The sequence below is a fragment of the Mus caroli genome, chromosome 1 (assembly GCF_900094665.2).
Source record: "Mus caroli chromosome 1, CAROLI_EIJ_v1.1, whole genome shotgun sequence".
Classification (NCBI taxonomy): domain Eukaryota; kingdom Metazoa; phylum Chordata; class Mammalia; order Rodentia; family Muridae; genus Mus; species Mus caroli.
Genome location: NC_034570.1, coordinates 51,596,974 through 51,613,795, shown reverse-complemented (window position 1 = coordinate 51,613,795; position 16,822 = coordinate 51,596,974). Strand labels below are relative to the sequence as shown.

The following is a 16,822-nucleotide window of genomic DNA, read 5'->3' as shown; positions in this document are numbered from 1 at the left end:
CTGGATATATGCCCAGGAGAGGTATTGCTGGATCCTCCGGTAGTACTATGTCCAATTTTCTGAGGAACCGCCAGACTGATTTCCAGAATCACCACATCTTCTGAACACTGTGAGTGCCCCATCTCCAGTCTCAGTGGACCCTGGACACTGCTCGCCATCTTTCTCCTCCTAACACCAGGCCTGCACCTTTGCTGTCTGTGGAGGAGCTCCATTTTGAGCTCTGTGTCCCTAACAGCAATCAGGGGGAGTTTCCTTTCTCCTATTTGGCCAAAATCTTTGACGATTATTGTTGAAAACATATCTTAGGTCTTTAATAGTTTTGATCTTTTTGAGATATAGGAGAAATGAGTTAAATTCAGTGACAGATTTGTCCAGAAGTTAGCATCGAGTCATTCATTCTCTGAATATATACAGCCTGTGTGCATGGCTTTTTTGTCAATCAAGAACCAAGGAAACACTTTCTTGTGTTCTTTCTGACTTTTGGCATCAAGCATCCCTACTTCCAGAGAAGACACATGTATAACACTCTTTGCAAAAATGTTTTTGATTTCTTCCACTTTCTTTTAAACCTAGGTCTTAAGTAAAATATAAATTTTGATTTAATACCTTTTGCCAGTTTTTGGATGAAAGCTTGACAATATCCATTGTAGACCCTATCATCACTTCAATTATTCTCAAATAGGAATCTGTTTAGACATATTATCAAATTCTGGAAACAATCAGGTTTTATTTTTAGAACTTTCCAAAGAGTGCTGCCAACTGACATGTGCATTTGGGCATGCTAGCCAGAGGTCCTGCACACTCCCTCCCGGGAAGGCGGTTCTCGCAACTTGCTTCACACAGACAGCCACCCCACTGAAAAATACCTCTTACCTCTTTCGTTTGGCAAATGCTATGCCCCCAAAGTTGGCATGAGGGAGACAGCAAATGTACTAGCTGGCAAATCAGACTTCCACTCTTTTCTGGCTTACTCCTGCCCTTGAATGGTTCCAGGAAACAATTATTCTCTGGTTGTCTCTAACAATGAACAGGGAAGCTGTGCAGGGATTTTCTGATTATAGCCATGGAAAGTGAAACCTTCATCGGCACTAGGCCTGCAAGACATCTACAGAGAGGGCACTTAGCAGACACCAGTTTGGTTGTCTTATCTAGATGGAAGTTCTGGCATTACGTAAACATCACTGGTTACCTAGCTTTTTTTGGGTGTGTGACTGTGTACATATGGGCAGGTCACTAAGACATACACATACAGAGCTACGCAGGAAGTGAATGGTGACACCTGCTTTGGTGTCATTTGATAGGAAAAGCCTGTGAGCCAGAGCTACGCCAGCTGGCTTTTCTCGACACATCTACTTTTACCATTATAGACCTGTGAAACCTGATGGAAGAGGTTTCGCTTTGTTTTGGCATCTGGGCTTTAAAGTTTAGATTTGATATGTAGCATTTTCTAAAGCTGAAGAGTTATAATCCGCAGGGGAGCCAGGGAGAGATCCCAGTGAACAGATATTCCTAAGTTCTAAGAAAGTGGCACCAGTGCTGATGGTAAGATATGTTCACAAGATAAAGCTCGTGCATGACACCAACACACACACACACACACACACACACACACACACACACACACACTCCTACTTGGCAATTTCTCTGCTCACTGACCTTACAGTACAACTCAACAGAGGCTCTTCTTAAGTACTAATGCCAGTAGGATTATGTTTTTCCATGAAAGGCAATACTGGCTACAAATGTGGATTGGGGCTATGTAGGCTTCTCAGATGTGAAGACAGGAATAATGGTAGGAGCTGGTCCTCACCCCGGCCCTGTGTGAAGGGCTTCCCCTGCAGGGTCTTCTTTCTGTGTAGATTCTAGTGTCCCTTCCAAACCACATCTTTCTGTTGTGGTTTGGAAGGGACATATATCTGCTGGTATACACTAGAAGGTTGGGAAATTGCCCAGATCTCCAATTATAGAAACTAATTGAAGGGCTTCAAGCTAAACAGATCAAAATTTTACTTTGCCTTTAAAAATTATGAGTTAAGTCGCTAGCTATGAAGTTGGGTTCTACTGATCAGGACAGCCGCTAGGGGCACCACCATGGGCTGGCGAGGGAGAACTTCGGCTTCACGCTCACACACACACACACACACACACACACACACACACACACACACACACACACGAGTGTTTGCGCCTTTCAGTTGGTGCTGTCCTGCCTGGTGTTCAGAAGCACACTTGGCCTCTGCAATGCTTCGTGCACCATGGGAACAGACTCATTCCTATCCCCTGTGAGGATGAACTGTGTCGTGGCCCTCAGCTTTTGAGACTCTGTTTCCTGCTATGAACTGCATCTGACCAGTCAGTCTCATTTAATCTCAGCCTTGTTTACTCTCGATAGTAAGAGGACCATGCCCTCCAAGAGACCCATTTTTACCAGCTTGCCTATGACAAAGGCAGCATCCAACCATGGGAACCAACAGCCCACAAGCTGCAGACAGAAGCCTTCAGTGTTGAATTGGTCCTTTGGTGAGTCTTTAGAGACAAAAGGTCTCCCAATTCCTCTAATCCTTGCTTGGTTATGACACCTGGTAGAGTATTATGGATCAATGTGATGCATGATTCATTCCTTAACATTTGTTGATCACAAGAGCTTCAAGTCTACAAGGCAGAGAGAACTCTGAATTCTTCAAAGAAAAAACTCTCACCTGGTTTCTAATTTTTATTAGCACTTGAAGCTATTCTTGGAACAGACAGTGTTACTGGGGTCTAACTGTAGGCTTGTACCACATATGGCACTGGTCAATGGTGAGCTACATACAGGTTGGCATATGACACACATGTGATCTGTGGAAGAGGCTGCACAATCTAGACATGTGTACATGTACTCCATGATGCTTGTACAACAATGAAGTTGCCTAAAGATTTTTCCTCAGCATTGGTGTTCTGAGACATAACAACTGTACTCTAGTCTATGAAACCGTGTTCCTGGTCAGTCTATCAGCCAGCACAAAGACGCCCCAAAATCTAAATGCTGTTATTCACGTAGCGTTTCAAAAGCTTAGTTAATGTTTTAAGATTTTTTTTCTTAAAATTATAACTTGGATAATCATATATTTTAGTATATACCCTAGACAAAAATAAAGATCACGGAAGTTGTAAAAAACTTATTAGGCAAAGACATCAGTCACAAAGGAAAGAATTCACCACTTTAATATATCATCTCTAGACTCCTCCAGAGTAAAATTAATAAAACATAAATATGGTTAACACGGACCACTTCAGGCATGAAGTTCTATCAAACTGAAGTACCCGCTGAGTGATGTCCTTACTTAGCATGTGTTAATGCCATTCTGAAACCTGCGAGCTTCTAAACAAAAGGAAACATTTTTATGAGAAATAAAGCAGGGTAGTAGGAATCCTGACAAATATATTTACCTTAGCATTTCTAATTGGCATAATACAATGAAGTTTCCTGGGTATGTCAATGTGATCAATTGCCTACTCCCAAGTTCACATATTTGTGTTTCTCCTGCAGTCATGGAAACAGGAAAACTTCCAAGAGTGGCCTGAGATGCCTGCCTGATTAGCATTTGCCCTGGCTCTCTGTGGAGGCCCTGATGGGACATGGTTTCACTTTTGTTTCTCTGGAACCCAGGATGGCTCTCAGGTTTAGTTTCTTGTTCTCAGGAATTACATCACACTGTCTGAAGTGGCCTTGGAGAACCAGAGGTAGCCAAGAGAGAAACTTAAGAAAACGATCTTAATGACTGCTACTGAGGCACAATTTGTAAAAAAACATAACAATCAGACTGTTTATCTGGGGATATTGCTAGAGTAATAAGTTATCATTGTGAGTGGACAGTAAGTGTCCTAACTTCATGATGGCACAGGGCAGAGACCCTTCAGGTGTCTTGCCTAATGACCAGAAACTCCTCAACTGAGGTATTTGGAAAAGAGAGGTTTGCGTGGTCCAGAGGAGCTGAGGTTGTGATTAAAAAACAACTTCTCTCCAGCTCAATGCCCCATATAGCTACTCTGGAATGTGCTAGAAATATAAAATAGTTCCAGGAATTTACAGACTTAACACAAAAAGAATGTAAACTGTCTCATTCATATTTTTATATTGCCTGTATGTTAAAATAATAAAATAGATAAGTTAAAGCATAGTACCCAATTTTTAAATCCATTCCTTTTATTTATATATTTTCTTTAGCATGTCTACTACAGAATTCAAAATCGTGTTTGTGGGCATGCATTATGTTCTACTGCAAAGAACTGTACCAGAGCAGTGGTTCTTGGGGATGGGGGTTCCCCAAGGAACATCCTCACCACTGAGGAGTTGTTAGAAATGCAAATAGTCTGCCACATGGTAGACTGGGTAACTTAGGAGCTGGGCTGAAGGAGAAGGAAGGTGGCAATCAGGGTTTCAGCCAGGCTCATGGTCAGAGCCCACCCACTAAGACCAGAGTCTCCACCCCACAGAAGCCTGGATGGATAAACAGGGTTATTTCCTACGAACTGAAGCGTGGTGCTTCTGCTAAGGTTATCAATATCAATTAGCACACTTACAGAGAGCTCGTAATGTGTCAGGCACTCTGCTACATCTAGACCCAAGTCATTTGGTTTTTGGGTTTTTTTTTTTTTAATTTTAATTCATCCCTCTTAACTTCGAGGTAGAAACTAGAACTCTTTTCATTCTATACTTGTGAGCACTGAGCACAAAGAGACTAAGTCAAAAACCTGCAAAAAGTTAAGAGGACCGAGACTCAAACCGAGCCCTGCTGCCTCAGCCCACAGTAACTGTCAGAGTTCGGGGACTCTGAACTATCGTAGCAACAGTCTTGAAGGTCCCACTTTTTGCCAAAAGAATGTCCACCGGTCTTCCTGAATAGGAACATCTTAAGAGACATCTGCAGTTTTTCTTAGTTCAGGGCATGCTATTACCTTTGGAAGACTGACTCATTTCATCTTCCACCTGACATCCATTATCCCAGAGCGACATGCAGTAGGAGTAGATAGGAAAAGGAGCCGGGGAGCTGAGGAAGCCGCACTTGTCTGTAAAGGATGCCTTTCATCCTGACAGGGCCTCATGTAGGCCTGGCATGTGAGCCTCAGGTCTCTGAGTGCGGAGAAAAGGTGGATGTATTCAATGACCTTTACAGTCCTTTGTAGCTCCTGGGCACTGCAAGTCAGAAAAGGCACCCGGAGTTGATGGGGACTCTCAGAGTGGCAGGAAGCTGACCATTCCCCTGCAGAAAGGGCACGGGCTTGATGTAGCAGGCTACTTCTCTATGTAGATCACCTTCCAACTAGTTCAGAGACTCACTGTCCAGTCTTCCATGCACAGTGGGGCTCTTGCATGCCAACCGAGGAGGAAAATACTTATTCTTTTGTGAAGTGGAGAGTTTCTCTGCATTTACTACCAGAACGTTCCTCTTGCCTGAACTTCTCTCTGGTGCTCTGGGCCAGTGTCACCTATCTGCCCTTATTAATTATTGAGGTCTCAGATTTACAATTCCATGGGTTCTTTTTTTTTTTTTAAGTTCTCATGCTTTTAAGATTGCCTATAGAGCCCTGTTCCTTAGAGGAAATTCTCTTTGTTAAGAATGAGGATATACAAACAACGAGACAGCATGGTGACAGAAATATGAATTTTGTAGGGCAGTACTTACTTGGACATTTTTGTTTAATTTAGAGGAAAAAAACCCTCAAGGTTGCATTTTTATTCAAAGACACTTCAATGTACTCAACCCACTGTTAGCACAGCTTCACTGAATAGCATTTTAAGGGCAAATGTCAGGAAAAAAATGTTCACATTTAAAAGCTTTGGCTCAGCCTCTTTTGAAAAGCAGGGTTAGCCTTTCCTTTAGAAATGTCTCTGCCTACTAAATTCTTTGTGGGGGGAAGAAAGAAAATTGAATGTTTTATTTAAACAGGTCATTAACAGTCAATACTTATTTGAAAAGGCCTGCTTTCAGAGGCAGATAAAAGCCTCCAATCACTTAGAATATCACTTGAGCGGATCTAGGGCAGGATGTGCCGATGCGAATTTCAGACCTTTCTGGGAGAAATGTCTTCACCAACAGACAGGTGCGCATGTGGGCAGGAGGGTCCTGTGCCTCTGAGTTCCCCGTGGACACGGTGTGGACAGGTGCTCATATAGAAGCAGGGTCCTGTGCCTCTGAGCACCCGTGGACATGGCGTAGACAAGATATGTCAGGGCAAATACAGAGCACCCTACATGACAGGCCCATTTTGATTTTCCCCTTTTGCTAATAGTCCCAGCACATGCTTATGAGTGGAGATTAACCATTTTTGCATAATGTGCCAAAGCATCCATCCCCCCCCCCCCCTGGCTGAGCGCAAGGGGGAGCTACAAAGCAGAGGACAGTGGAGATCAATGGGGTGATCCCAGCTGGTGCAGGCTCTGAGCTGAGGCTGCACATACTCTTTGAGTTCTATTAACATTCATCTGTGGCATGGGTTTTCCATTTAATTTAAAATATTTTGATTTCACAGGTCTTTGATGGCTAGAGAATATAAATAAATGCCTCTCTCCAAAAGTGACCTGACACTGGCTCCTATAAAGCCCCACTTTCGATGTCTAGGCTTTAAAACAAACTCGTTTCCATAGAGATGCGGGGTGACCTGGACCTTGTACAAGCAGCCACTTGTTTCAGGATTTCAATTACACGGGGGTTCTTTTAAGATGCAGTGATGTAAACGCCAGTTATTAAAATAGGCTAGTCCTCAAAGATGCCTCTAGAAAGGCCAGTGTGGGAAGCAGAGAAGGGGATTCAGAAGAAACCTCCCCATTCCATCTCAAAGCAAGCCACAGGAACTGTGTCCACGTAGACCACACAGGTTTTCTTTTCCTTCCTTCCCATTGCCCACAGGACAAATACCAAATCCCAGAGGGCTTAAGACAAGAGCTTTACACAACTCTTTACCCTCCAGAGCCCAAAATCTTAGTACAAACTCTCCTCAAATGCTAAAAAAGAAACACAGAATGCTTTCCTTCCGTCCACCATTAACCACCTAGAGGGGCAGGCCTCGGAAAGGGCAAGGGTTTACCTTCTTTGTCTTTGACCATTCATTTAATACCAACAATGTATCAGGTCTCTGGAGGATGCTGGGAAGGCTCAAAGCTAACCCCGAGTGAATGCTTATCATCTTCCCTGAGAATTTTCTATGCATTTCCAGGTATTAATTAATTTTATCCTCACAACAGGCTTTATGCTAGACGAAGTTGTGTTCTTGTCAACTTCCTATTATAGAAACTGAGATGGAAGAACAGAGAGGCAAGGCACACAAGTAAGCAGCGCTGCTCAGTTGGGATTTGAACTTGGATCTCTGGTCCCAAAACTCCTGTTCTCCAAAGAGCTGACAGATTCAGTGATAAAAAGACTTGTGATCACACAAGCTCAGAAAAGAACCGGATGTGGGAATGGGAGAGGACACTGGAGTTGAAACTGTCACAATCACAGCTCTACAAGGAACAACTGTGGATTCCATCTGTACTAATGGTGAGGCCCACCCAGTCCGCTCACAGGTTTGCTGTTGCAGGTAGCAGGGCTGGGTGCTTTCTAAAGCTTTTTTCTAGTATCCACCCCAAAATATGGCATGGCTGTCCCAAAAGGAAACAGAAGACCCTTCACGAAATGTAGTGAACGCCTACAGGTACACAGCTAATTCAGGAAGGCTGGCTCAGTTGCTGCTGAACAAATTCTCAGTACAGAAACCATTGGTTATTCAGAGCATGTTTCAGTTTCAAAATCTCCTGTCCAACCAAGGCACAGTAGTACTTTTTCACATTTTTAAAAAATAAATATCAAAAGACCTTCTCAAAGCAGCAGAGAAATCCGTGTTCTTGAAATGTCTCAGGCAGCAGCTGGATTAGAGCTTGCTTCTGAGAACCAACCTGTCTCTCTTGGTCCTGCCCCCTCCCCCCCATCCCCCCATCAGCTCTTCCTAAGCAGTCCCAATTAAACAGCCTTGACTTACTCTCAAGGTCTCTTGGTGTTCGGCTTCGGGCTGTCAGGCATAGATGAGTCCAGCTACTTGCTTCTTCATCAACAGTCAAACAGCCAATTCTGTTCCCCCACGGGCCACTTTATCAACTTTTGTTTACTGTGACCAGTAAGTCACCGCAATAGTGACAAGGTGGAGCCAGGACCCGGAGTAGCGGCAGGATCTTGGGTGTGTCTGATTAATCATCAATGGACTAGTCGCCTCGGACACCCAAGCCTGAGAGGGCCTCCCCTACTGAAGGCTTCCTTTCATAAAGTTGTCCAGTGTCTCTGTTTTCATGCCCATGCTACTGAATGCCCAGCTCTTCCTTCTTCTTACCCTGGGGATGTAGAGCCATAAAACTGAACCTGCAACCTTTACACTGACTGTGTAGAGGCTGAGAGCCAGTTCAGGCTGGGATGGCAGTCACCATTCCAAAGGTCAGTTCTAGGTAGGATTGTCTGCTAAGGGCATCTCATCTTCCCTGTGACACTAGGAACGGCTTGTTAATCAATGAGTCAACCGTTCTGGCACTATACTCAGAAGTAACCATTTCTAAATCCTGTGTCTGGTTCTAGACCCAAGTGAAAAATGTGTTAGTTAACCTAGACTTCAGTGATATCATGAAAAAGGGTCTTGTAGCCTCCCCTCCCCCAGCCTTAATGGTTCCACTGTTTACACCTGGATGGAGCTTGCCGGCTCAATCGTTCTGCCACGCCCACTGCTGGAACCTGCCGCTTTGCTGTTCTGAAGCCATCAAGTAGTCACCCTGCTACTGGACCCCAAGATTATTTGGTGGGAATCGGGCCCCTCCCCCTTCCTTCATAACCGAGTGCCGGAATAGTAAAAATTGAACCTTGAGCAGAGAGCTTTGTCTTGGTTCCTTCCTTATCTCGCGCAGCCCAGCCCCTCTTCTCTTCCAGGTTTCCAAAATGCCTTTCCAGGCTAGAACCCAGGCTGTGATCTGCTGGCCGACACAACAGGGTCAGATTCCTACTCTTGGCCAGTGAAAGACTAGTATAAGGAGCATGGCTGGGGGTAACCATTCGGAAGCTTCTTGTTGGGCCCATTTTTACCTGGGTCCATTCTATTCATGTTACCCAGTTTGCTGATTTGGTTTTCTTTAGAAAATTAAAATGATCTAAACGATCATCTAAATTATGAGCTAAAAACGATCTAAACTAAACCATCTAAATTATGAGCTAAAACCAATCTAAACTAAACGATTTAAACTGAACTCTGCAGTCTTTCTGATCAGGCTTTCCCTAGCATTACAGCTTACCAAGTTAACCACAAGTAGTGGGCACAGAAAGTCACTCTACCAGAAGGGCTACTGTCACCCTAGAGAGGAGCCACCACCAGAGGGGGTACTGTCACCCTAGAGAGGAGCCATACGTCTTTTCTGCTATAAAGATCCTTATGATACAAATAAGTAATACTGAACTCCAGCTCTGCCTCTGACTGAATGGTGGGGGTGAGCAGGTTATAATAATAATAGTTAGCAGATAGCTCACTGGGAGGTAAAGCAAGAGCAATAAATTCATATGTGTAAAGTGACTGCAGGAGTGCCTGGCACACAGAAAGCTCAATAAAAAACACTACAAAGGAATATAATTAGGTTCTGCAGTCTGTGCGTTCACTTTCCTGGGGCCCTCCTTTAACAGCTGAGAACCTCAGGCTCCTGACTCTATGGTCATGCACCGAGCCAGTGGTGGCACTGGCTCTCAATACCCAAGCTTCTGGTCACATATGTCCCTTGTGTGGCTCTACCCTTCCCGCCTTCCACTGAGGCTGCCTCCTGATCCAGACAGACTAGGACAACCCTAGAGAGGAGGAGGTGGGAACCCAAGGCAAGGCATTATTGCAGTATGCTAGCAGGCTATAAATGTCTACCCCCCCCCCCAGCGTTTTAAAAGCTCCAGCACCATCAAGTCCCCTAGTGCAATCCCTCATTTCGCAGACCACACCTCTTGTGCATACTTGTCCCATGGCTACTGATGTCAGCACTGTTTTAGTGACCAAGCTCTTAACTTTGGCTCTGTCTTTAGAGAACAACAAACAGATACCATGCAGGAAAAGCAAAGTCTAAGTAAAGACTGTAGGCTAAGTAGGGGACAGTCTGGGAATCACTTAATCTTCCAATTGATTTCAAGTCCTTGTATAAAGGTAGACACAAGAATGCATGAGGTTCGAGTACCACTGCAGCTAATAAAACTCACTCTGATCACCTTTGATATGCTCAAAATCCAAGAAGCTGTATTTAAAGTCTTAGGAAAACCTTTTTCAATTTCTAACAGTAATAAAAATAAATCTGTATCCTGAGTTATGGTATAATGAGAAAATTAGTAAATACTTACAAAGTGATACACATATATAAGACAGAGGCAGGGTTAATGGATTCCTCCTGAGAAGTCTGTTTCTTATCCTGTTTGCCCTTTGCCTGAGTGTGGAGTTTAACACCTGTCAGAAGCTGGGTAAACAAAAAGATGTGGGGAAGGAAGAAATATCGCCTTATGTCACTCTTCCTTTCTGCCCAGCCCTCAGTTTTCTATTTACAGTTTCTGACACTTAAGACTGGGATCTCTCTTACTCTCAGACTGGGTGGTAGTAGTGCATGCCTTTTATCTCAGCACTCAGGAGGCAGGGGCAGATCCATGAGTTCAAGGCCAGCCTGGTCAACAAAGTGAGACCCAGGACTGCCAAGGCTACACAGAGGAAACCGTGCATCCACAAAACCAAACCAAACCAAACCAAACCCAAAAAGACTGGACCCTGTCTTGACATGAACCTTAGAATCAGCATTGTCACATGTAGTAAGTATGAGCCACACCACAGGAGCCTCTCTATCCCCACCATTCTGTCAAACTGACACAGCTCCTGGTCACTCTGAGTGTCAAGGTCTAAGCATAAGGACCTCTGCGTTCCATGCCTCCCTTCCCGGACTCCACTGTGTTTCCAGGAAGCTCCCTTAGATTAAAATTTATCCATTCTTTGGAATGTTAGGGACAAAAGTCACTTACAGCCACTCAGTGCAAACACATTTAACCACGACCATCGCCATTACTCGCACATTACACGCACGTTTAACATCCGCACAACTGTGCACTTTTGCTGCTCTTGATGCTTCCGTGCCCTTCTGGGATCTTGGAAAGTTTTTCTCGCGGCCTGCCTTATTTACTTCCGACATTTCGGGGACAAAAGCTTAAAAGCACAGTCACGTTCTGTTCTCTTCTTTGTTCTGAGCTTGGCCTCCCCTGGGCCTCAGCTCACACTCGTGATGCTGAGCGATGGGACGCTCGTGATGGGCTATGAGCCTCAGCCATAGGTGGCTTCACTCCCGCCCCCAATCATATTTCTAAAGATTGAATGCATCAAAACCGGTTTTTGTACAGCACATCAAATATTGAACAGGTCTCTCAGCTAAATAGACCATATATTACTTTCCATCAGAAAACTTCGGTTAGTTACCTCAATCTACCTTAAAGCAATTCTGAGGTGTACATGTATTAGGTTTTGGTCACACGTTTGATGAAATAGATCCATCTTTCAGTCTCCATTCCATTTGTACCTGTTCTTGGCAGATTTGCAGGGGCAAGTAGTCAGGGGTGATGTTTTTACTAATGCTAAGACTTTCATCCTGAAACATGTCCACCATGCACCTCCTGCAAGTCCGACCCTGCTGTTGTTGGCTCGGTGTGTGCTCCTATACAATTTGCAACGTCTTTTTGCATAAGGATGTATGTTGTGTGGCGTGCAGATGTCACAACGATGATAAACTGGAAGATAACCAACCAACCACTAAACAAATCTCTATGAAAAGATATTTCTAGGGGTTGGGGAGAGGCGGTTTTAATTCAACTGGCTCTAGCCAGAAGGGCTTCAGGAAGAAGGACACCCTTTTTGTACTTCCTCGGGGCAGTATCAGCAAAGATGGAAAAGGCACTTTGAATGAGAGTGTCAAAGCAAAAGCTCTCTGGCAGAAACAAATGTGTCATGGGTTGAGACAGAAAGAAAACCTGCCTGCCTGCTAGTGTCCAGATGTCCACTGATAAATATTTATTGGTGATCTCCTGTGTGCCCCTATCAGATGCAGCTTACTTAACTGTAATGCAGTCCAGCTTTAAGGTTGGCTCACAGAGGGAGTTAAGACTATCAGGCAGCAAGCACTTACATGACACAAGACAGCAGTGTACAAGGTGTTAGGTGGCATGGTTTCAACTACCTGCTTGTGCCTAAGTGAAGGCCTGGTTTCATTTTGTCCTGTAGCCAACAGAGATCACTTGTCATTCCCACTTGCTTCTCCCTTATTGCTCATCATTTTTGGTTACAAAGCTCTGATGCCTCTATTTCCTGAAATGCTGAATTGAAAGCTAGACTTTTTTAGGTTACTGATTTCAATACGATGCCCCTGACTTTTTACTCTACCAGTTTACTGATGTTGTGTGCTTTAATCTAATATCACGGATCTCCGAAATGACATCTTTACAGCCATGTTTCACATGTGGAAAAGCAACATGTGATGTATTGCTGATGTGGGAAAGCCAAGCACAAGCCTTGGTTTTATCTGTACCTGGACTCACAGACTGGGAGCTGTCCTACAGTGAATGTGTAATTTACCACACTCAGGCTTGACAAAGAAGTAACCAGACACGGGAAGGACCTTCCTGCTCTGCTAAATGCTTCTCTCATGAGCACAAGGAGTATTAAATACGGGAAGTGCCTGAAATCTAATCTAGGTTTTCATCTATTTGTGAATGACTACCAACCAATCTTGGTTCCAATTTCATTTCAAGCTTTCAATGATACAGGCTTTGTTAGAATGAGGCCATTTTAAACTTGCCATTAAAAACAGAGTAGGGACCAAGGAAAGACTATAAAGATATTCAGTTCTCTCACTATTACAAGGTATCTGGAAGATCCTGAAGCCATGCTACACAATGGAAAAACATAAATTTGGCTCTGACAGTCCCCTTCAAACCTCTTGACAATCAGTCATTTGCTCTACAGAAACCTCTGGTGTCTGACAGGTCTCTCTTGCCTTCACAATACTGATAGTTACTGGCCATTTCCATCTATTCATCCATTCATTTATCCATTCACTAACCTTCAGCCAAGCACTTGTCTCTGCACCGAACATTGATCATTGTGCTAGGGATACAACAATGAATAAGGCAAACCCCCCTCCTCCACACTACACTGGGTGACCATTTCTATCTCACCAAACCCTTACAGTGCTCTCTACAAGATAATACTATTAGCTCTGTTTTATTGATGGGAACTAAGGCTTACATGTGAAAGCCAGGTCCCAAAACCTGTCTGCAGCAAAGCTATCATTAAACCTGGGAGTCACTCCCGTGCTGGCGACCATTCCATTGGTACATAGAGGTAACTGTCCAATATTAATCTAGGAGACCCATTATAATAAAGATAGTTTAGTATTTGAAAGCATTATGATCATAAATGGAATGTCTGGTTAAAAAAAAAAAAACAAAGTCAAAGAGGTAAGAAAAAAATGTTCTCAGGCTTTCTGTGAACTTTGACCTCGGATGCTCTTCCCGCTTCCTTCCTGTTGTATCTGGTATCTTTGAAAGAAAGAAAAGCTGCCCTGTGCTGACACGCAATGTGTCAGGCAGGGGCTGGTTAGCCATTCGAGGAAGATATTGGAAAGGGACTTGCTCACTTAGAGTTCATGAAGATGAGGAACTCTTGAATGTCTGGTGACCTCAGGGTCCCAGGGGAGGCAGCAGCATCCCTTTGAAGCCGCTTCTCAGTCTTTACCTGCAAAGTCTTTACCTTCCCATGAGGCATGGAAATATTCTCATCCTCAACTTTGCTGTGCTTTGTGTGAGCTTCAAATGAAAGCTGAAAGCCAGTCCCAGCCAGCTGATACCCAGGTGGTTACTCCCAGCCCTCAACCACTTCCTTTATGCTCTTTGCACCTGGATATGTGAGACAGCCGTGGAAAGAAGCCGCCCGTAGGTGGAGTCAAAAACGTCTCAGAAACCATGTCCTCCTAGAAAACAATTTGCGACTCAACCCTCTGAAACAAATATAAAGAAAACTGTCACCAGAGGATACAAAGCTTTCTGTCATACAGTTCTGCAGACGTTGGTTTGTTTTGTGGTCCAGCCCATCTCTCAACATCACTAGGACTCAACTTTCCTACAAGTTGGCGCGGCTTTGATCAGTGTGCATCCTTCACTAGTGTCACAGTGAGAAGAAGGCTACTGTCCACTCTTAGGGAATCCTGGAGTCTGCAAGGACCAAACAGGCCCTTTCTGCTCCACTTGTAAGTGAATTCCCTCCTCAGCATCCTCATTCAGTGGCCACCAAGGCCTTAGTCAGCAAATATAACCACAGTGGATTCCCTAAGCGTCCTAGGGAGCATCTTCTGTACGGGCAAGGCACTCTTGGTGACAGTTAACCACCTTGTAGCAATTCTCAGGCAACGTCACAGGCCTGCCTTCCATCCAGAGGTCCCAGCCTATCCGGAGGTCCCAGCACTCTGCCCAAACTCAGCTTATCTTAAATATGCTTCTTATATTCTAGTACAGAGTCATTCGGATAATAAAGGATCTTGGAACTAGAAAATATAAATCCTTAAATTATTTTTAATGTAATACGTTTCTTCTCATCAGACCTGTAGGTATTTCTTTTGAAGGGATCACCTCTTTCTTGTTCATTAACCCTATGTCTTTAACTTTCTTCAAAATGCTGCTTCAATATTCTGAAAGGCACAGTAGTGGTACTTACAGCCTGGGGGTAACCAACTTCAGGCCTGAGCAACAAGAGGGAATTCATGCCTGACAGTATAAATTTAGCCAACTGCCTGCATCTGGTGAAGCCATAGAGCCTAGATGAGAACTTACTACTCCAGTTTCTTAAACCAGTATTAATATCTAAATACTTATCCTTTAGCTCCCAGGAAAGTGCCTTCTCTCATCCCTCATCAAAGATGCTTCTTTGTGCAGCAAATGGAGATTATTATAGAAAGCTACAACTGGTCACAATGAAGAGATCAACTGGCCGTAGGATGCCCAGCCCCAGTTAATACATTCAGAACACAACCCCTGCACTGACAGCTCAGGGAACACGGTAGAAGATGGGGGAGAAGAGCTGTCAGAACTAGAGGGCCAGGATATCTGCTGCAAGGTAGGGTCTTCTTAACAAACATTTTTGAAGAGGACCTCAAATGGAGGTGGGGAAGATTATGATCAAGATATGCTATATGAGATTCTCAAAGAATTGATTAAAGCATACACTTAAAAAAATAAAGTGTAGCTTAAGATTGATTTTGTTGGCAATCATATCACTCTACTCACTGGCCATAATGATGCCACAGCCTAAATCTCCAAGACCTGTCCATGTCACGGACTCTTTACCTTGGCAGTTGACATTTTTGGTAATTTAAGTGCATGAGTTTATATTTGGCCCAAATTCATTTGGCATATATTTCAGGTCTATTAGGGTTCTTTTGGGGATCAGATCTATAACTTTCCACTTTAGTTGTCCATTTCACTCTGGTCATTCACAAGCTGAAGGATGTAATTTAAGTCCCTTACACCATTAAGTAGACAGCTTGGGCTTGGATCAAGTTTGTTACTTAGAAGCTGTCTAACCTTGAGGACATGAGCTGTTCTGATTTACTTCATTAGAAAGTGAGGACACAGGAGTGTCAATTGCACAGGACTGGCATGGAGACAAGAGGAGAGGGATCACAGGAAGCTGGGGACACAGGTTCAGTGACAGTCTGCTTCTGCCATTGTTTCTAATAGTTCACCATTTGCATCATTGATTAAAAAAAAAAAAAAAAAAAAAACAGTCCACATCCACAAAGGCGTCCTCTGCAGCCATGCCGTCTCGGTCTGGGAGTCGATTTGCTGTTGCTATTCATCCCGTATACTGGCAGTATGGAATCCTGAGGTGTTGAGAAAATGACCTTGGTGAAAGTGTGCGTGCACCAATCTGCCACGTTTTCTTCATTTTTCATTTTAGTCCAGTTATTTTTACTCAGCAGGAGAATGCCTTAGTCCTCTTAACTTCCTCTGTGTGTCTAACAACCATCACGCTGATTTCCAAGTGCTCTCTGTCTTTATAATAATTCATAACATCTGGATGAAATTTTATATTCTCTCTTTTTGACCCACTCCACGCTTTGGATTTCTTTCTGAAATCCTCCCAGAAAACTGGCTGGGGTAGACCTGTGACAGGCATGCAAGGGGTACATCAGCACCAGCACGTTAACAGAAGCCCCCACCTGTGATGGGGGTCACATGCTAGCTGCTAAAAGGGCCTCAGATCCCATATATCCTTCATTCTCCTCAGTAGCCCCGTTAGTAGGCAAGAATGACAGGAGCTTTAAGGGGCAGAGGGGCTTCAGTCTTTTGTCTTTCTCACCCAAAGTCTTTGTCCCTTTTTTATTTTTTTCTCTACAACAATAAAACAAAATCCTGTAATAAGAAAATACAACAGAAACAGCATTCTAGTTCCTACAGAAACAGTATTGATGTCGTGATGTAACACACTTGATGTCACGTACATTCCATTTCCTGTATCTGGCTTATTTTGTCAACCTCATTTCCTGTAAGATAGTTCCTTGCCAGATTTTTAAATATCTATTGTTGTTTTAGAATTTCTTACATATCTTGGCACACCGGATCCCGTAGGTCACCTGATGGTATTCTGAGGGAATCTGCTGTCTCTGTGGTATTCCTTGCACACTTCTTTAAAGGCTCACTTTGGCTGTGAGTTAACACAACTGTGCCATTTGCAGCCATCCCTCCTCCTCCTCCTCCTCCTCCTCCTCCTCCTCCTCTTC

At 43.8% G+C, this 16,822-nt stretch overlaps 1 protein-coding gene across 12 annotated transcripts in view; it reads right to left on the bottom strand.

The window, feature by feature from the left end:
• Nucleotides 1-16,822, bottom strand: part of Spats2l (spermatogenesis associated serine rich 2 like) — a 179,756-nt gene that overhangs the window by 99,658 nt on the left and 63,276 nt on the right. The window contains exon 1 of one of the 12 annotated variants that reach the window (XM_021157685.2): nucleotides 7,999-8,377. The exons of 9 other annotated variants lie outside the window; for them this stretch is intronic. The gene's annotated coding sequence lies outside the window, so the exon portion shown is untranslated. Of the gene's footprint in view, nucleotides 1-873; nucleotides 918-7,998; nucleotides 8,378-16,822 lie in introns of those variants that run through there. 2 more of the 12 variants (XM_021157693.2, XM_029481274.1) reach the window with 2 other exon arrangements.